Below are 23,120 nucleotides of genomic sequence, written 5' to 3' on the forward strand. Positions count from 1 at the left end.
TTAATGTTGCGTTTTAATAAACTACGAGTGAATAAGACTTAGAGCACAGGTCAGCCAATAAGCTTTTAATTTAGCCTTAACATGTGACCCATTTCTAGAAAGTTTCATTAGGTCTTACTGCTAAGACCAAGTTTCCCTGTTCTGTTATTCCCGAGAGCAAATATTTATTCCAAGCAATTAAAAGCCTGCATTGTTTTCCTCTATGGGGATTCTTTCCTGCATAATATGCCCAGTACCTCAGTCTCTTAATAAACTGCACTCCTTTTCTGAATTTGAAGCATCCTCTCCAGGAAATAGTATATTCCTTGAAATCTACCCTCCCTTACTGAATGCATTTTTTTTTTCCAATGATCGTCACTATCACCATCTGTACTATCACCACTGCTGTCCTTTACTGAACATTTGCTGTGTGCCAAATGCTTAGCTTCTTATTTTCATGTATCATCTCAATTAATCTTCCCAACAACATTAAGGTCATTATTGTTTATTCACTTTACAGATGACAGTTCTGAGGCGCAGAGTTTGAGTAATTAATCCATTGTCCTAGACAACTAAAATGTATAGTTTAGAATTTATCCCAAGTGTATGTGGTGTAAAGCAGAGCCAAAGCTCTTCCATTTCTGTCTTTTCTCAGCTACAAGATTTCCACTGCCATGGCCTCTCACCCTCCTGTCAGGCTTTGCCAAGTAGCTACCCTACCAACCCTTGCTTGTTTCAGGTAACCCTGACTGCAGTATTCCCTCCACTTCTCCATATTCTTTGTTATCTGAGGTTTATGTTTTCCGCACTTAACTGGTGCCATAAATTTGAAACGTTCGTTAGAAATGTCTGCCAAACTGTCCACCGTTAGCCTATCCACACATGGCACATAATAAAACGTTAGGGTAAAAAGAAAGAAATCTGAGCATGCTGCCACAGAAAATTATCAAATCACAACAACGAGACAAAGAGAAGAGAGGATCCAAGGAATTTCAAAGCAGCCAGAAAATAATAAACAAAATGGTCCACACCTATCAATAATTACTTTAAATATAAATGGACTAAAATCTCCACAGACATAGAGTGGCTGCATGGATGAAAAACACCAACAGCAACAACAACAAGATTCAACTCTACGCTGCTGATAAGAGGCTCACCACACACCAAAAGCAAAGGCAGCACAGGCAGAAATAAATAAGTGGGACAACAGCAAACTAAAAAGCTTCTGCATAGCAAAGGAAACCATCAGCAAAATGAAAAGGCCACCTGCCAGATGGAAGAAAATATTTGTAAATCATATTTGAAATGGAATTAGTACCCCAAACATATAAAGAACTCATTCAACTCAATAGCCAAAACAGCCCCCAAATCTGATTAAAAATAGGGAGAGGAACTGAATAGTCATTTTTCCAAAGAAAACGTATGAAAGGCCAACTGGTACATGAAAAGGTGGTCCACATTACTAATTATCATGAAATACAAATTAAAACCACAATAAGATATCACCCCATGACTAATACAATGGCTTTCATTAAAAAGACAAGAGATGACAAGGGTTAGTGAGGATGTGGAGAAAAGGGTACACTTGTATACTCTTGATAAGAATATAAATTAGTGCAGCTACTATGGAGAATCCTCAAAAATTTAGAACTATCACGATCCAGCAATTCTACTTCTGTGTATATGTTCATGGGAAACAAAATCACCATCTCAAACAGGTATCTGCAACTATCTCAAAGAGATATCTGCAAGAAGTAATGTTCATTAGTCACATTAGCTAAGACATGGACACAATTTAAATGTCCATGACAGATGAATGGATAAAGAAACTATATATGTAAAATTCAGTACCCCAAATATATAAAGAGCTCATACAATTCAACAGCAAAAAAAGCCCCCAAACAAAAAAAAAAACTGATTAAAATATGGGGGAGGACCTGAACAGACATTTTTTCTGAAGAAAACATACAAAGGGCCAACTAATACAGGAAAAGTTGGTCAGTCATTAAAAAAGGAAATCCTGCTAGTTATGACAGCATGGATGGACCTTGATGGCATTATGCTAAGTGAAAAAATCAGATAGAGAAAAACAAACACTAAATTATCTCACTTACATGTGGAAACAAAAAAAAAAACTATACTCAGAACAGCATGCTGGTTGCCAGAAGTGAGGGATGGGTAGTGGGAGAAAGGTGTCAAAAGATACAAATTTCTAGTTATAAATAAGTTCTGGGGATGTATTATACAGTATTGTGACTATGTTTAATAATATCATTGTATATTGGAAAATTGCTGAGAGAGTATATCTTAGAAGTTCTTATCATAAGGAAAAAAATTTGTGAGGTGATAGATGTTAATTAAACTTGATGTGGTAATCATTTTTCAATATATAAATATGGCAAACAAACTTACTAATAATATAAAATATATTACCTGATACATAATATATTACATATTATATATCTAATTTTATCTAAACAATATCAAATAAAACTAATGCAATGTTATGTGTTAAAAATAAATAGAATGTTGAACAAGAGGTTGGAATTGGCAGACATTGTGTAGCTAGTTTCTTCTGTTACTGTCTGTTCCGTGTTTCTACTGTCCTTCTTTTTTTGCCCTTAAGACATAAATTTGGTTTGTGTAAACCCTAACTCCACGTGAAGTCACAAAATCTGATTTAGAATCCTAGTATGTCACTTATGAAAATTTATTGACGCCCTCCGTTACTATTGCTTTTTTTTTTCTGGAGGTTACGTTCTTTAGAAAATGTGTATCAAAAAGACTTCTAGTATAATTTACTCTAGGATATTACTTCAAACAATACTCTCATATCTAATTATCTTGAGAGTAGGAGGAAGAAACTTCGATATAAATAGAGCTTGTCATATTTGTTGAATGAAATCTTTGTAGTTAAGTGGGATTACCTATTAAAGACTGAATTTTTCTTGCATTTTCCTTTCTTTTTTAAGAGATTCTCAGAGTAACTCCTTAGAGTGTAACTTTAATTTCCTCTTTTCCCTGACTTGGTGGCTTGATTTACATAATTCATAATTCTGATGCATATATAAGTTATTTGCTTTTCCCCCTAAATCCAGAGAACTTCCAAATGCAAAGATAGTGCCTGTGAGCATGCACGTGCTGAAACCTAAAAGCAAACAGGAATAAATAATACATAGAGGCAAAGCATGTTTAATTTACGAAATCAGACCTACATTTGTAAGGTTGTATGCCTGCTGACATTACCTCTACTAATTTTTAATGAGATGGTGAGAAGCTTAGAAACTGTATCAAATTCCTTAGAACAGAAGGACAAAAAATAAAATGGGCTGGGATCAATTTAGAATATTCTATATTCTCAAAAGGCTTGCCCAGAAGTACTATAGGAAAGGAATATAGAACACATGTTAAAGAAGAAAACTGCATGGTAAATGTGTTTCACATGAGTGGATTGGAGTGATTTCTTTTTAATAGAAACAAGGTATTTATATTACTGAGTCTGTGCAGTCACTAAAGCTTACTGTTTTAAAATATAGATAATTATAGATACTTACATGAAGAGAAAAGTGTTATTTTATTGTTCTTTAATAGTCTTTTGGGAGCTTTTTAAAAAAGCTTCAGTTTGAAGAGCTACTTAAAATAGATCTCTAAAAATAACAAGTAATAAAATCAAACACCAAAATATTGCGTTATATCCTGGAAAATCACCTGCATATTCTCATCTGGGGAAAATTTTTATAAAAATATCTGTGTTTACATCAATATGTACTATAGAAATATGATTTCCTAAATAAAATAAAATAAAAAACAGAAATAAAAAACAAATTATATACATATATACACACACAATGTTATTTTGATGTTAAACCATACAGATATTATACAAAGAAGAAGTTCTTAAATAAGGTGTTTTTCATGTGCAATTGCACCGAATGATTTTCATACCTTTCCCTGAATAAGGCTACCAAATGGTCAAAGAAATACTTTAAGGCAATTAAAATGATAGATCTCAAATATTTTATAGATATAGTTTTATTTAAGCAACAAGAAGTAATTTTTTCAAGTCAAAGTCTATATATTTTATTAACAAATCTCTCATTTTACAACACCCTTAATGTCCAAAATATTTTTCACTTCCTCTGAAGGAATCCATTTCTGTGGATCTATGTTACTTTTGAGCTCTATAATGATCTTTTAAATACAGGAAATATTTTTGCCCTTATTTGGAGGATGGGAGTAGAACAGTAGTTATTTATTTCGTGCTCAGAAGGTTGGAGGGAGAAGGCAATGGCACCCCACTCCAGTATTCTTGCCTGGAAAGTCCCATGGATGGAGGAGCCTGGTGGGCTGCAGTCCATGGGGTCGCTAGGAGTCGGACACGACTGAGGGATTTCACTTTCACTTTTCACTTTCATGCATTGGAGAGGGAAATGGCAACCCACTCCAGTGTTCTTGCCTGGAGAATCCTAGGGACGGGGGAGCCTGGTGGGCTGCCGTCTCTGGGGTCGCACAGAGTCAGACATGACTGAAGCGATTTAGCAGCAGCAGCAGCAGGTTGAACAAGAGCTTTTGTAACTCAGGGGTTATCACTTTTCTGCTGCCTCCCTTACCATGGGGCAGCAGGCAGAGGAACACACCCCCTTGCCCGGGATCCTCCTCTAGCTTTACTGACTCCTGGGTCAGGGTGTGCTTAGCACTGTGAAGAGTGACAGCTTTGGACACTCAAAGTTCCTGTCTATCCTTTTGGTTTCCAGCCAGATGTGCTCAGGGATTCCACACCATGGATTGGGGGTTTAAGCTTGGTCTCGCTCTTCTCACTACACATCTTTCCTGCTTCATTGACACCCTGTGGACCTCAAGCAACAGAAGTAAGCACCTCACACTATTTAACCATTCTATGTTTAAAGCTTAGCCGTTCTGCTTTTCTGGTTGATCCTTAACTGATACAATCATAATCATCATCAGAAAGAGAAAAGAAAATAACACTGATAAAATGGAACCTAACATCATAGAAAGAAATGAAAACAATAGCCATAAACTATTTTTAAATATTTCAAATTTACAAGAATCTTTATTCCTTGACATTTAAATGTTCCAAACAACTTCAAGGCATATATAATTAAGCCATTGCGTCCTACCTCTAGATTTATCTTATCTGTGGTTCTCTACCTGGAGTTCTACAAATTCTATTTCCATTTTGTCGGCTGGAATTCTATTGGGTTCTGTAAACTGCAAGCACTAAGGGACACTGGATGGCGAGAGAAAGAAGGATTTGCCTTTTCCCGTTTATTTGCTGTTCTGCCAGTGTTGCCCTAGTGATGGTTCACTGCTTTGGCAACAGTAGGCAGCTACAGTAGCCAGCTTCTTCTGTAATCCTAGAATCAGTTTACCAAAACCTTTCATAAGAGCCAGCCAGCCAGCTCTATTCTTCCGTGGAAGTCTCAGCTTTCTTTCAACAAAACCTTCCTCTTAGCTGTTGAGGCACTAGAAAAAAAAATAACAAAAATCCCCTCCTTAGAATTCTGAGTATCCTTTCTTTAGTCCTTCTGCATTCTTTAAGTTCTCCCTCAAACTGTTTTGTTTCTTCTCTGAATCCTAGCAATGGTAGCTACTTCTTGTGTCAGCTGAATGTTTATTTTCTCATTATTCCAATACTTGTTTAATGAAGCCCCGTATTTAAATTATCTCTGTTGAAAATAGTGCTTTTTGAATTCTGACTAGGATGTAAGTGGTGCAAGACAAATACAAATTCCTTTTTAAAAAGTATTTGTATAAGAACATCATTTACTACTTTATGAAATAACTGTATCAAAAGCTAAAACTTATTATTTGGATTTTATATACAAACACAGAAAAACTGTGTGACCTTTATTTAGGTAGTTAACAAAAAGTCACCATACTGAGTTGAAGTAAATCAGAGTATTTTTGCATCATTGTACATGACTACAAAATAAACAGCCTAATATTTTATTACTGATTTTCCTTTACAGATTTTACTATAGGAATCCATTTATGTGTCAATTTTTGGTTTAGCACATGATTCATATTTGTAATCTCTCAGTTATTCTTTGTTTCATTAATATGAACATATTAGTGGAATATATTGGAATGGAATATTTACTTGTATTCCACAATAATTGAATAATTATTTAATTGGAAAGTTTTCTTTGAGCTTACTCTTATGCCTAAATAAGTAAATTATCATTTAAAACATTTTAAGTAAGAGTTACATCAAAATCATCAGCATTTTAAAACAATTAACTACTGAAATCATCGTTCAAAGGCCCAAATAACTTTCACTGCCCTTTAAAATTATAGGGTGGATGAATATTTACCTTGTTTGAACCAGTTGCTATATCTGTACTTGCTATTTCTAACAGATTTTTTTTTTCATGTGAACAAACCATATTTTAACACTTTATCAAGGTGTTATTTTATGGATGGTTGCATTTGCACTTTGTAGTAAATAACATATTGAATTATGTAGGTATGAAATGCCACCTCTCTGATGTGTTTGAAACAGAAAGTGACTAAAATAAATGCATTTTATTCTGAATTTATATATATAGATGTATATATAATGTCATTGAGTTTTCACTTGCTGGAAAAGGATGAGAGCCCCTTCAGGATGTGTGTGTGTGAGTTTGTATAAGAGAGCAAGAAGGAAACAAGTGCACTGCATAATACTGTGGAAGTAAAATTGTGGCATTCAAAAATGAAAGGAAAATGTCAATTTACTTCAGGCCCTGAAAAACAATCTTTTAAAAGCTCAGACATGCCCATTTTAAAAAGCAGTGATCTTTAAATGGGTTGGACTATTAGTAATATATGTATGCTTCCTTCTGGTTCTTTTTTCTATTTTTGGTAATTATTTTGGGGGTTTGCATTTCTAAAAAGTACGCATAAAATCCTTTCAATTGTGAGTCTTATTTCGTGGATTATGAACATGCCTGAAGAACAAAAACAGTATCACAAAGGAAGTCTTGACGTCTTAAAGATGAAAGGTCAATTTTTAAAGGGCCTTTACAATGAAAAATAAGAATTTTATAGAGAAGTCAGAACATGACAACAACCCAGTTGTTCCTGGATTAGTTAGCAGTATGGAATATTTAAAACTCAACTTGCCCCCAATTATTTTTTTTTCTTTTGCATTTTAAGTCAGTCAGTCTTTCTCTCCTATCATGTGTGCACACATTTGTACAGGGAAACAATGTCTTCTGACAGCTTCAGCATTATGTGAGCCTTACCTCTTAGAATTACATCTTAAGAGACTTTTACCACTAACTTTAATATATCAACTTTCAGAGAGAGACTGTTGGCTCTGTTTGGCTCAAATGATCATCTCTTTAGCCAATCACTGTAAACTGCAATAACAGGCACTCTGATTGCATAAGTCTGGACTGTAAGTTTAACCTGAAGTCAGATTACATATGTCCTGTCTCTATATATGTATTAACTTTTATAAAGGTACAAAGATGCCTGTGATTTATATCACCCAGAGATGTACAGGCATCAGAGATGTTGCAGGCTTGGTTCCTGACAGCCACAATAAATTCATGGCAATAGAGTCACATGAATTTTTTTATTTCCAAGTGCATACAAAAATTATGTTTACACTATAGTCTATTATCTGAGAAAAGGAGAAACAAAAGGCAAAGGAGAAAAGAAAAGATTATCCATCTGAATGCAGAGTTCCAAAGAATAGCAAGAAGAGATAAGAAAGCCTTCCGTAGTGATCAATGCAAAGAAATAGAGGAAAACAACAGAATGGGAAAGACTAGAGATCTCTTTAAGAAAAGTATAGATACTATGGGAACATTTCATGCAAAGATGGGCACAATAAAGGACAGAAATAGTATGGACCTGACAGAAGCAGAAGATATTAAGGGGAGGTGGCAAGAATACACAAAAGAACTGTACAAAAAAAGATCATAATGATCTAGATAATCACGATGGTATGATAACTCACCTAGCCAGACATCCTGGAGTGTGAAGTCAAGTGGGCCTTAGGAAGCATCACTACGAACAAAGCTAGTGGAAGTGATGGAGTTCTAGCTGAACTATTTCAAATCTTAAAAGACAATGCTGTTAAAAGTGTTGCACTCAGTTTGTCAGCAAATTTAGAAAACTCAGCAGTAGCCAAAGGACTGGAAAAGGTCAGTTTTCATTCCACTTCTAAAGACAGGCAATGCCAAAGAATGTTCAAACTACCACATAATTATACTCATCTCACACACTAGCAAAACAATGCTCAAAATTCTCCAAGCTAGGTTTTGACAATACATGAAATGAGAACTTCCAGATGTTCAAGCTGGATTTAGAAAAGGCAGAGGAACCAGAGATCAGACTGCCATCATCCACTGGATCATAGAAAAAGCAAGAGAATTCCATAAAAACATTTACTTCTGCTTTATTGACTAAACCAAAGCCTTTGACTGTGTGGATCACAACAAATTGTGAAAAATTCTTCAAGAAATGGGAATATCAGACCACCCTACCTGCCTCCTGAGAAACCTGTATGCAGATCAAGAAGCAACAGTTAGAACCAGACATGGAACAACAGACTGGTTCCAAATTGGGAAAGGAGTACTTCAAGGCTGTATATTGTCACTCTGCTTATGAGGGCTTCCCTGGTAGCTCAGCTAGTAAAGGATCTGCCTGCAATGTGGGAGATCTGGGTTTGATCCGTGGACTGGGTTCATCCCATGGAGAAGGAAACAGCTACCCACTCCAGTATTCTTGCCTGGAGAATTACATGGACAGAGGAGCCTAGCGGGCTACAGTCCATGAGGTTGCAAAGAGTTGGACATGACTGAGAGACTTTCACTTTACTTCATGTAGAGTACATCATGTGAAATGTGAGGCTGGATGAAGCACAAGCTGGAATCAAGATTGCCGGGAGAACTATCAATAACCTCAGATATGCAGATGACACCACCCTTATGGCAGAAAGCGAAGAGGAACTAAAGAGTCTCTTGATGAAGGTGAAAAAGAAGAGTGTAAAAGCTAGCTTAAAACTCAACATTAAAAACACTAAGATCACAGCATCCAGACCCATCACTTCATGGCAGAGAGATGAGGCAAAATGGAAACAGTGACAGACTTTATTTTGGGGGGCTCCAAAATCACTGCAGATGGTGACTGCAGCCATGAAATTAAAAGACACTTGCTCCTTGGAAGGAAAGCTATGACAAACCTGGACAGCATATTAAAAAGCAGAGACATTACTTTGCCAACAAAGGTCCATCTAGTCAAAGCTATAGTTTTTCCAGGAGTCATGTATCGATGTGAGAGTTGGACCATAAAGAAGGCTGAGTGCCAAAGAACTGATGCTTTCGAACTGTGGTGTTGGAGAAGACGCTTGAGAGTCCCTTGAACTGCAAGGAGATAAAACCAGTCAATCCTACAGGAAATAAGTCCTGATATTCATTGGAAGGACTGACGCTGATGCTCCAATACTTTGGCCACCTGATGTGAAGAGCCAACTCATTAGAAAAGACCCCGATGCTAGGAGAGATTGAAGGTGGGATGAGAAGGGGATGACAGAGGATAAAATGGTTGGATGGCATCACCAACTCAATGGACATGAGTTTGAGCAAGCTCCGGGAGATAATGAAGGACAGGGAAGACTGGTATGCTGCAGTCCATGGGGTTGCAAAGGGTTGGACATGTCTGAGCAGCTGCACAACGACAACATAGTAGTCTATTAGGTGTGCAATAGCATTCTGTCAAAATATGCACACACGTTAATTAAAAATTATGTTTTTGGAAAAATGGCTCCCATAGATTCAAGTTCCACAAACCTTCAATTTATGAAAAAAAGATGTAGTATCAGCTAAATGAAGTAACATAAAGTACAATAAAACAAGGTATACCTGCACTATAATACTTAATTTCATATTACCCTAAGAGAGTAAGAAAGAAAAACAAAAAAGTCTGAACTAGTTGGCTTTTGTATTAATAAATGGAAAAGTCATTTATTTCATTTAATATGATTATCAAAGTTCAATTGCTTTTTCCCCCAAGTTTTTAGCTCTCAAATAACAGAATTACTAGCCCTGTGACTAAAGGTTAATTCTTTTTAATGTTACCATTTATACTAATTAAGATGACATTTTATGATTTTATAAAAAGTACATGAACTGATCAAATATATCTGTTTCATATCTATTATTCCATTTTGTGAATGCATTTGAAAACTACTGTACTGTGCCTTTAACATGGCTTAGCTAATCATTACTGTAACACATAGTTCTGAGCTTTACATAATCTAGATTTTCTTATTCATAAATTATTCATTTGGAAATATTTCACAAGAGGAAAAGCTGAACTCCTAAATATCTTATAATAGGCAGTTGAAATCCGGTCAATGATTTTTTAATCACTGAAATAAAAAATATTTAAAACTGTTTCTATAGCACGTAATATGAACCACTGATTTATTTCTAAACATTACTGACTTTATCGTTCATTTTAATGACATTATATTTAATAGCCTTATTTAGACTATAAACCTTGTAAAGATGTATATGTTTGTTAAGCACTGACCATCGTAGGGTGTAACATATATTGATGATTTCTGCTGGCCCTTCATGTACCGAATGTGCTGTAGATGAGCCATGTAGGTAACTCCGTTTCACCATCCCTGGCCTACTCCATGATAAGATGTCATCTATCAGCCCCTGAAGTATTCAGGAAAATCATTCTGTTTGTTTCCATAAGAGATACCTATGATTGAAAAGGAAATCAACAGCTTAATTTTAATAATTTAAGTACCGACTTAGTTGCTCTGTGGCATGCAGGATCCTCCCAGATCAGGGAGTGAACCCGTGTCTCCTGCGTTGGCAGGCAGATTCTTTATCACAATGCCACCAGGGAAGCCCCAAACCACCTATTTTTAATAAGCTGTGCCAAAAATATTCATGGAATATATAGACAACAGTGCTTTCTTTGCACAGGTTACTTTGGGGGATTTTATCCCCAAGAATACTGCACATTCATTAAAGAATATTTCTATAAGGAATTTAAAACAATCATATCCCAAATTGGTGATTTTATGTTTGCCAACTTTCAAAATTGTATTCTATGTATTTAAAATGGTATTAAATTTAAGAAAGATAAATAACAGAACATTTGATCAGGTGCCCAGATAAAGAGAACAGAATCAGCTATTTGGTTATATTCTTTTCTGCATCGCATTCCTTTCTGTCCCAAATATGACTCTTGCTTCCACTGCTAGAGATTTACCCCAAATCAGTACATAACAAAAAGATTCCTTTTTACAAATGTTAAATCCTAGCTCATTTTCTTCTGAATCCACCAGCCCCACAGCTTTTCCTTTCTCAACATCAATGACAGGATTGTGAAAGCAAAGAGTTGTCCCTCCATTATTTTTTTTTTTTTTTTTCATTATGTTCTACAGACCGTCACTTGCTCTTATAAATTCAGGTTGAACTGAACAGGCTGAAGAAGTTCAGTTCAGGGTCAAGCTCCCTGAAATAGCACGAAATTGTGCTTTGCTGGAAATAGAGGGTTTAATCTTTGTGCCAAGGGTCATAAAACAGGATCATCTGGTCTTTCAATCATTACTCTTCCGCTGCAGCTAGTTTCTAGACTATTTGTAACTTTCTCTGATTGAAAAAAAATAAATGAAAACTGTCATTTGGTTAAAAAGAGCAGGGGAAAAGTGCTATAACCTACCTACTACTTGGACTTGATTTACTGAAGTTCTGCTTCACTGACATATTCAATAAATTGCAATTACTCTTCACAGACTTAATATTCAAAAACCCATGGTTACTGGAGTATGCTTTGTAATATTCAGTCATGCAAACCAGGGCAATATATTGATGCACATGTGGTACATATTTTAGTGACATTATTTCTATTTGATTTGATGTTCTCGCTGCACAGCGATATTTCAGCAGTTCTAAAAATGTCCTCCTTTGTAGTTCACAACATAAAAAAAAATCATTTTTTCAACATCAGGCAGAAAGTAATAGAATTATGCTTGAAGATAACTAAGGGAATATCATGAAGCTAAATTATAGCAGAATAGCTTTTAAAGCTTTTTTGAATGATATCAAGTAAATAATTTATTTATTTAACAAACATTTTTGAGGTAGTGGTTATAATTTCCTGTATTGAATGGAAATCATACTCCATTAATTGAATTTTTGATATAACTAAGAAAAAATACAAATATGGAAAAAATACAGAAAGAATTAGTCTAGGTGGTAATAAGATTGTTAGTTACATATCAGTTGACATTTTCCTGAATTTCCCTTATGTTAAAAGCTAGAATATTATTGTGAGGGTTATACTGTATTTTATAGTTTTGGCCACTTTAGGGTATATCTGTTGCAGAAATAATTATTTTAGGATTTATCCTTAATTTAAAAAATCGCGACTGTTATGTGAAACACTCACGTGTGCTTATGCGTACACACACACACTTATGCACAAAGAATGATAAAGTCTCAATCAGTCACTTGATGTTCTATTTCTGCCCTGAGCTACAGATGTATCTCTTTATTTATTTATTTTCTTTATAGAAGCCCATATAGTAGGAATATTTATGACTTTCTGTGTCTGAGGACACATGCTGGATTTCTCCCTATCCTTTTGTATTCTTTTAATTGTGCACAGAAAATAAAATAAATCAGGCATGATTTACTTGAACATATCCTTTTTTGTTTTTTTGGCCATAAGTCACTAAAACCCAGATTCTCTCCTTTATCTTCTAGTGTGAATTCCTAATCACCAGTTTTTACTAAAGATAGAGCCAATGGAATGCTGTTTGTTTGAAGACTGCTAGACAAACATTAGACAAACAGAGCATTAGACAAACAGGGAATTTAAATGGACTATAATTTGCTTTCAGGTGTATTTACTCTCTCTAGGAAAATGTATTTATTGAAAAATCAAAGTTAATTCTTCAAAAGATGTTCAGAAGCTCTGTGATCTATGAGTAAATTGACTAGAAACTGAAAAGAAAAGAGTAAAGCATACTTGAAAATTAAAAAAAAAAACTGTCTAAAGTGAAAATGAGTTGGGTGTATTTTAATTAGATTCTTAAGACACATATTTTTATTTTAATAAATTGCAAAATCATCTTTATTTTTAGTAAATATATTTTTTCTATACATTCTTTTTTTACATGAACAATTGAGGATTTCAAATTACTAGTTTATCTAGATTAAACTTTAAGTCTAGAATCTTTAAATATTTCATAATTATCAATGAAAAACCTTTTTCTGGATATACAAGTACTACTCAATCTTTGGAAATATGTAGAACTGCAGAAAATCATGTATTTACTTCACAATATTTGATTTGTACTAAACATACCTTTGGAAAACTTCTGTTTTCCTTCTTGGGTATGGTATTTTTCTACTTTCTTTAAGTAGTAACATTTTAAAATATATATTTAGTTTCAAAAATATTTCAAAAATGTAGTTGAATGAATTGATGTGCTGAAATTTAATACATAGTAGTTGTTTCAAATTTATCACAGATGTATGTTGTAGAGACACTTAATATTGAAAATATTTTTACTTATTCAGATATTTCCAAATATACAAGCTGAACGTTTTCATGAGGGATGAGTAATAATATAACATGTTTTATAAATGGCTGCTAATATTTCAACCTCACAGTCTTTGTTGTGAAAAATAAAGAAAAAGATTGTTTTATATTCATAGGATCTCTGCAGCAAACTTAGGCTGACACAAATTTTATGTCTAGAAGGATATGGATTTGACTGTTTAAACAGTAATTTGAAATAGCATTCACCAGCTTTGTGAAACATTTCTGTGCCCTTTATATTTATAATTTTTCCCCCTTGATCTCTATGCCTTTTTAGGGTCTCAATCTGTGAATTATAGTTTGGAATATTTTACATTAGGCTATTTGCCCCAAAATTTAATGAGATGATTTTGCTTTACCCCTCTTTCCAACCTATTTAGATGGCATACTTTTCTAAAAGTAAAAAGATTATTTTCTAGGCTAGACAGAGAAGCTATTGTCTTGTAAAAGTTCACTTTTATTTTTTTAACCTGTCTCTAAACACTTCTTTATATTTAATTCGGTGGTGTACACATTTACAAATGCTAATAGTCTAATAGTGCTATTGATTCCTTTAAAATTCAGAAGAATGTGCCATTCACCAAATCATAAAATTGCAAGTGAATGGTCTTACATCATACCAACTAGATTGTCCTACTTTCTGCCTAGTTATGACCTTATAAATCAACAGTGCACGTATTCAAGGAAGACTTTCTCTACTGTATGAATATGTGAGTAGTTTAAAAGAGGTACTTGTTTAAAATGTTTTTCTGTAGCATTTCCTTTGGTTAGTCTCCTGATTTTTAACTATGCTCTTTTTTATTCAAAACCAGTTCTCATTTACTTCTTATAAGATTCATCTTTATCAAAGAATATTTTTATAAATGAGTTTCTAAAATAATAAAGATAACTGAATTTTTTAAAAAGGAGTAAGGTGACATAAGATGCTCCCCATGTCCAGTCTTAAAGATATCTCATCGTATCATGTATGTCTAAATCTTAGAGGTTTGATTTAATAACATTATTATATTTGCATACAAACATATATAAGTTTTGGAGAAGGAAATGGCAACCCACTCCAGTATTCTTGCCTGGGAAATTCCATGGACAGAGGACAGAGAAGTCTGGTGAGCTATAATGCATGGGTTTGCAAAAGTCGGACACAACTTAGTGACTAAACCATATGTAAGTTTATGTGTATATATATCACAGTACACATCAAATATACAATTATAAAAGAAAACTAATGTTAGCATTACTTTTACAAAAATGTGGAAAAAATTATAAAGGAGATGGAAAATATGTTTTCAAGTTATAGAATGTAAAAGTGGTGTTTAATTGGTGCTTTCTAAATGTTGCTTCTCTTAATTTCCCTTTAAAATTGGTAGCAATGTATAGAAGCACAAAAATCTAATACCCTGAAGAGAAAACTGCATCATTATAAATACTAGAAATATTTAGGACTAATATAATTGATGAATCTGTTTTGTTTTACTAAGTGCCTTTTTTGTATTAGGAGGTATGCTGGTGCAGGGGCTCTGAGGAGGAGTAACTATTCATCCAGCCATCAAGATTTCTACACTAACAAAATACAATTAAATTGGGTAAGTGCTCTTTTTCATGAAACTAAATTTGATTATTTCTGACTGTCTGGGGATATTATTCCCCTGGAGAGATGACAGTTCATAAATCAAAACTCTGTTTTCTACTTAAATGATTGCATGCAATCACATAGTTACGACTTCCACATTAGTCCACTATGACAATGGAAAGAGAATTTTACAGTTTGATGAGAGGAATCTTCTTTGACAAATTGAGGTCCTAATCAGTGAATTTTTTCTTTCTGTAATTTTCCTATAATTGCCAACATTCATCTTGCACTGAGTATTAATGAACACTAACTTTTCATGTAGCTTAAATCGGACAAAAATAATCTATTATAGGTTGCTTGCTCAGTGTGAATGAACATTTATTTTCTGTTAGAATGCTATACGCAACTATTTGCATCAATTTTGCTGTTAATGAGAATCCTTGGAACTAAGGTTTAAATATCTTCGAACTAAATAAGTTGAAGAGTTTAATGATTGAATTAGAAAATTTTAATTTCTTCCTGCAGACATTGTGCAAATCTTTTAACTATTTTCTGATCGTTCTGTGTTAATTCAAACAGAATGATATTGTACACTTTTAGAGCGTAGGTCCAAAGCCTAGCTGCCTTGGTCTCAACATATGTATTTACTCCTTCTGGGATGCCCTTTCTGAGTCCACACTATGGATATGGATATTCCTTGTGGATTCCCCTCTGATGTCTTGTGCTGCTTCTTTTCAGTTCTTGAAATTTATTTTAAACTTCTTTATGGACAAACAATGCACGTGTTTTATTCGTATTTTGGTCTCTTGTGCTTAGGAATGAAAAATTGATCATCAATGTGGCAGTATTATGTTTTGGTTTTGTTCACAAGCTTTAACAGCTATTTCATTGAATTATGAGACTCTCTTGATTACTTTTTTGAGAGGAATAGCTTAATTTGAAGATGAATTTATATTTAAAATACTCTAATATCTCTAATATTAAGTTGCACCGAATTATGTCTAATGAACTTGACATGTTATTAGGATTTGTATGTTTAAATAGTCCATAAAGATCGATGAAAAAGACATGGAGGGGACTTCCTTGGTGGTCTAGTGGCTAAGACACCATGTTCCCAATGCAGAGGGCCCGGGTTTAATTTCTGGTCAAGGAACTAGATCCCACATGCCACAACTAAAACCTAGCACAACCAAATAAATAAACAATAGGTATTTTTTAAAAAGACATGGATGATGAAACAATTATTTCAGAAATGTATTTCAGGAACCCAATTTCCATTCTTTTGTGAATTATTTGTATTCAAAAACATGAACATTGATAGTTACTGCTCTATTACAATGGGCCCTAAAATGTCAACAGTGGCAAATGGTTATTCATAATTGTCAAGCCAAAGACCAAATCCTAAGTGGAAAACTATTCGGAAAGATTAACATGTAAGTTAGTTATGTTATGTTAGTCTTAATCTTCAAGAAAATATAACTCAGTAAAGAGACGTTAGGTATGTGAGAAATGAACAAGTTGACTGGTTCAAGGAATCAAAGGTGGGAGGAAGGACACATCTGCTTACAATGTAATTTTAAGAATTAGAAACATTCACCCAACATACAATCTTTTGCCTGAAAGAGAAATACATTCCACGTATCAAAGAGTCATCACACAAGTTATCAAGTCATATCACATCTTTAAAAATTGGACAATGTAACTGCCAAGACCTTTCTCTTATCACCCCAGCCTCTGTCAAAGACACACCCTGCTTTCTATTGTGAATTTCTTTTGTGAATCAGACTGCCCTAGTTTGAGGCCACACGCCAATTCTTTCTCTGTGAACTTAAACTGTCTACACTCAACTTTCTTCTCTGTAAAATAAAAATTGCAATAATTTATCTACGTTGTAGATTTGTGGTGAGTACTAGGTGAATTTATTCAAGTAAAGTTCTTAAAAGAATGCCTGGCAGGTAGAAAATTCATTGTAAGTGTTTACTACTCTTCCCCCACTGGCAGTACCATAGTTTAAACTGGTAGAATCTTTAGTATACATATGGCATACACATACACGAAAGATTACTAGTTGAATTTTGAATGTCTAAGATGGCATGTTTTTTCCTGTTTTTTACTAATAATCAACTTTTATAACTTGTTGAGGGACTAAATTCTTCTTTAAAAATTTATTTTCAATTCAATCACTCAGTCGTGTCCAACTCTTTGTGACCCCATGGACTGTAGCACACCAGGCCTTCCTGTCTGTCACCAACTCCCAGAGTTTACTCAAACTCACGTCCATTGAGTCGATGATGCCATCCAACCATCTCATCCTCTGTCGTCCCTTCCTCCTCCTGCCTTCAATCTTTCCCAGCATCAGGGTATTTTCGAATGAGTCAGTTTTCATCAGGTGGCCAAAGTATTGGAGTTTCAGCTTCAGCATCAGACCTTCCATGAATATTCAGGACTGATTTCCCACTTTAGTTCATTTTATATTGAAGTATGTGTGTATGTGCTCAGTCGCTCAGTTTGTGTCTGACTCTTTGTAACCCCTTAAACTGTAGTCTATCAGGCTCCTCTGTCCATGAAATTTTCCAGGCAAGAATGCTGGAGTGAGTTGCCATTTGCTACTCCAGGGGATCTTCCTGACCCAGGGATTGAACATGCATCACTTGTGTATCCTGCATTGGCAGCAGAGTCTTTATCACTGTGCCACTTGGGAAGCCCTTAGTGAAGTGTACTTGATATATTATGTCTCACATGTACAGCAAATACATATATATATATGTACATACATACATATATATATTCTTTTGTGATATATAACTTGTGTGATGTCTCTTTGATACATGCAATATATTTCTCTTTCAGGCAAAAGATTGTATGTTGGGTGAGTGTTTCTAATCTTTAAAATTACGTTGTAAGCAGATGTGTCCTTCCTCCCGCTTTTGCCTGCCTTGAACCAGTTAACTTGTTCATTTCTCACATCCATATATATATACATACATACATACATACATATTCTTTTCAGATTCTTTTCCATTGTAAAGTTATTATAATATATTGAATATAGTTCCTTGTCTTATATAATATGTCCTTGTTTTTTATCTATTTTATATATAGTAATTTTAATACAAATTCCTAATTTATCCCTCCCCTCCCCTTTGGTAACCATAAATTTGTTTTATATGTCTGAATCTTTTTTTTTTTTATAAATAAGTTCACTTGTATCACTTTTTTAGATTCTGCATACAAATGATATCATATACTTCTTTCTCTTACTTCACTTTACGTCGTAACCTCTAGGTCCATCCATGTTGCTGCAAATGGCATTATTTCAGTCTTTTTATGGCTGAGTAATACTCCATTGTGTTTGTGTGTGTGTGTGTGTGTATAGATATTTAGGCGCTTCCATGTCTTTGCTTTTGTGAATAGTATTGCTGTAAATATTGGAGTACATGCATCTTTTTGAATTAGAATTTTTGTTTTTACCAGATGTATGCCCAGGATAGGGATTACTGGATCCTATAAAGACATTTTGATGATGACTATTCTGACAGATGTGAGATACCTTGTTATTTTGATTTATGTTTCTCTGATTAGTGATGTTAAACATCTTTTGATGTGCCTGTTGGCTACCTGTATGTCTTTTTTTGGAAAAACTTCCATTGAGGTGTTCTACCCATTTCTTTTGCCATGTACTTTCAGCTTTTTTGTTTTTATAATTGAAGTATAGTTGACTCACAATATGTGTTAATTTCTGCTATACAGCAAAGTGATTCTGATATACATATATATATGTACATATTTTTAAAATATTGTTTTCCATTATGGTTTATCATAGGATATTGAATATAGTTCCCTGTGTGATACAGTACGACCTTGTGCTTGATTCATTCTATATACAATAGTTTTCACCTGCTTAGCCTAAACTCCCACTCCATCCCTTCTCCAAACCCCGCTCCCGTGGCAACCACAAATCTGTTCTTTGTGTGTGTGAGCCTGTTTCATAGATAGACTCACACATAAATGAAATCATATGGTGTTTGTCAATCTTTTTCTGAGTGAATTCACTTAGTATGATAATCTCTAGTTGCGTCTATGTTGCTGCAACTGACATTATTTCATTCTTTTTTATGGTTGAGTAATATTCCACTGTATATATGTACTACACATTCTTTACCCATTCATCTGTCAGTGGGCACTTTGATTCTTTCCATATCTTGATTATTGTGAATAATACTGGTATGAATATAGGGGTACATGTATCTTTTTGAATTATAATTTTGTCTGGTTATATGCCGAGGCATACAAGCTCAGGGGTAGGATTGCTTGATCATATGGTATTTCTATTTTTAGTTTTCTGAGGAAACTTCATACTGTTACATTTCTATATAAATTTGAAAATTTTTTGGTTTTGTTCTGTGAAAAATGTCACTTGTTGATTCTTTTTCAAATAGATAGTGAACAATTTCTAAACTCAATTTTTTGAAAGTTTTAGTATGAATTTATGTCAAGTTTGAGATACAGTCAGATTCTGTTTAATGTCTGATGTTCATTCACTAAGTGCTGCTTTACTTGCCAGCAGAAGAGCAGTATTTTCACATATTCGAATTGTTCAATGACTAAGATAACAAGACCCCAAATGAAAACTTTCCTACTTACTGAAACAAACAAAAATGACTTCCTCCAAAAATTATACAATAGAATCACCAATGGCACAATCACAATGCCAGAACCACATTTATTTTCCTACTGTACATAAGGATGACCTTTCACAACTATGTAGTAATTATAAAAGTATAGCAGTACAAAGTCAAATAACAGGCTGATGGAGTTATTTTCAGTTGGGCCCATCTTCTGGGTACTTTAATTATTCTAAGATATATCCTTAGATATTAAATTATCTCTTAAATAACTTTTGTTTTCAGCAAACCATAAGAGAAAAAAATATCCAAGTGGTTTATAAGGGAAGGAGGGAGAGAGGGAATATGTCATACTACCTTGGAGCTAATTTCTTAGCATTCAGATTTTAAAAAGTGTACACACACACCCACACACACACCCAACTATGCCTGGATCACCAAAATAACCTTCTCTGTTTTTAACCACTACATTCTCTTCACCTTGATTGACTAATTGTTAAGATTTAATATATTCGTTTTCTCCCCTCCCCGCCTTTCCTCCCTCAATTTTTTTGGATTTAGTTGCATGCTTAATAATTGTTCTTTCTTAAATAGTCCATCATTTGTTTTCAAGAACTAGGACATCCTCTTACATAGCCACAATACAATCATCATGCTTTGAGAATTTGACACTGAAAGAATACTGAGTATATAGTCCATATTTAAATTTCCCTAGTTTTTTCATAGCTGTTTCTTTTCTTCTCTTGGATTTAATCAAGGAAAAGTCTCTGCATTTGATTTTCCTGTTCTCAAATATATTTCCATATGACAGCCACAGTAATCTTTTTTAAAAGCCTCAAATGCATTATGGCATCTCTTTGAATCTTTTCATTGAGCTTAAAATGAACTACAAATCTCTTATTTGTTAGCTCTCCAGTTCCATCTCATTTATTATCCACCTCAAATTATTTTTCAGTGATAATGAATTAATTTATTTTTCCAGAAATCACCATGCTCTCGCTTATGTCAATAGCTTTGTGAATAATGTTCCTCCTATCAAAGTATTCTACTTTAATTTCTCTTTTCACTTAGATAACTCATCCATGTTCTGATGATACAACTAAGACATCATTGCCAGTGAAAAGCACCTGCCAACATCAGACTGAGTTCGGTGTCCCACTATGTGCTCATGTAAGCACCCTATAGTTACAGCTAATGAGCATTTATCACATCCTTTGGAGTCATCTATTTACTAACCAGAAACAGTCTCTTTAAGTCTTTTGAAGAAACGAAACTGATACCTTGTTCACCACTGTATACCTCAAGTCTACCCAGTATTTTTCCCACAGTTATTTCAATGAGTGAACATAAACACAAAAAAATCATAACTGCTACTGAAAACCCTAGAGCTAAATCTAGATGCAATTATACTTGAGTAATCTGTAGGAGTCCTAGGTTTTTTTCAAACTAGAAACAGGGCTGAAAAATTAAGTTGTTACTATTATCTGGAGTCCAAAAATATTTTCACAATTTATCCCCTTTTTAGTTACTGAATATACTTGTGGTTTATTGTTACAATGTAACCATAACATTGTTCATGCACATACTGTAACACTTATTTTAATACAGAACTATAAAATTTTGTCTGAACTTCAGGATTTGAGACAAAGCCAAATCCTCACCCCTTAGAGATCTGTATTCACATCTGGTAATTAAATTTTAGATTTAAAACTTGTTAGCAAAGTAGAAGATTCCCAGGAAAGTGACTGTCATTAAGTTAAAAAAAAGGAAAAAAAAAACTTCATCTGGGTAGATGAAAATAATGTCTACAAGAAGACAACTGATTGGGTCTTGAAGAGGCAAATTTTAACACACAACTCTAAATTCAGTTAAACTAAGACATATTCTTTTAAAGGAATACTTCCAACTTTTTTTTTTTTTTTAATTTTGAGAAATATTTAGCGTCTAGGTTTAGGTAATACGAGCTTTTATTTTTAAAAGCGAACAACTAGTTACCTCCTAATAAGTTCATATTATTCCTGATTTTTAATCTTTGCTCAATATGCAACCGGTTAGTTTTTCAAATATTTAGCAAAAGTATGAAAATAATCTGCTAGTTTTGGAAAATTATTCACTCAACATTTTTTCTTTGTATGTAAATATTTAAAAAAAAATCCATTCTAAAGATTTTGGTTGCCATCATCTGAAACTTTATTTAAAATTGAGCTAGGGCTTCCCTGGTGAGCCAATGGTTAAGAATCTACCTCGCAATGCAGGGGACACTGGTTTGATACCTTGTCTAGGAAAATCCTACATGCTGTGAGGAAGCTAAGCCTGTGCACCAAACTTCTTGAACCTGCACTCTGGAGCTCACCAGCCACGACTACTGAGACCATGTGCGGCAACTTTTGAAGCCCGCCTGCCCTGGAGCCTCTACTCCTGCAACAAGAGACTCCACCGCAATGAGACGCCCACACACAGCAATGAAGACCCAGCCCAGCCAAAAAATAAATAAAATGGAATTAGTAGTATGGTAATTACCTAATTAAAAAGGGAATTATCTAATTAAAACAATTATGAATAGCCAAAATTTCTTTTGAGTTTTAAAATATATTAGTAATGATATACATGATGTATATATTTATTGCTTGTGTAATTTTATTTTTTGATTATTCTATTTGTGGTTGTACACCTAGTATAAATTGAAAAAATGCATTAGTATTTAATTAATGTACCTAAATGTAAATATTCTATGAAACAAAGTGTAAATTTTCACCATTTTGTACATAAAAAATATACTGATTTATCATTTTATACATATGATAAAATGTTTGCTAATTTACTGGAGTTCACCAATTGTTTGACTATCCCACTGATTCTATTCTCAGATTGCAAAATTAAAGAGAAAGTAATTCTTTAAAAGTATACCTACAATATAGTTCATAAAATATAAATTACAATCAACTTTAAATTTATGCACAATGATTTTTCAATAACCCAATATGTTATTCCATAAATTATAGAAGACAGAATTTTAGCCTGAAATATCTTTATGGAGCAGTTGTCCCAGTAAATTCTGGTACCTAAAAACCTATGTAAGATCCTGTTAAGAGCCAGTTTTGGTCTTAATCCTATCAAGATACTAGCTGAGAAGTTTAGTTTTAAAGTGAAGAACTAAAGTTAGAACTAGGTTGAGGGCAGTTTTAAAATGAAAAACTAAAGTTTCTTGAGAGTCCCTTGAACTGCAGAAGATCCAATCAGTCCATCCTAAAGGAGATCAGTCCTGAGTGTTCATTGGTAGAACTGATGTTGAAGCTGAAACCTGATCCGAAGAGCTGTCTCATTTGAAAAGATCCTGATGCTGGGAAAGATTGTGGGCA

General features: G+C 34.0%; 1 long non-coding RNA gene across 1 annotated transcript in view; it reads left to right on the plus strand.

Annotated features, from left to right (window-relative positions):
- The window catches only part of LOC145514133 (uncharacterized), a 263,897-nt gene that overhangs the window by 170,381 nt on the left and 70,396 nt on the right, over positions 1–23,120 (plus strand). Inside the window, exons 6-7 of the long non-coding RNA XR_014059857.1 lie at positions 4,734–4,847; positions 15,062–15,149. This is a non-coding gene — a long non-coding RNA (uncharacterized LOC145514133). The remainder of the gene's footprint in view (positions 1–4,733; positions 4,848–15,061; positions 15,150–23,120) is intronic.

Source organism: Giraffa tippelskirchi, chromosome 7, assembly GCF_054371585.1.
Source record: "Giraffa tippelskirchi isolate mGirTip1 chromosome 7, T2T-mGirTip1v1.2.pri, whole genome shotgun sequence".
NCBI lineage: Eukaryota > Metazoa > Chordata > Mammalia > Artiodactyla > Giraffidae > Giraffa > Giraffa tippelskirchi.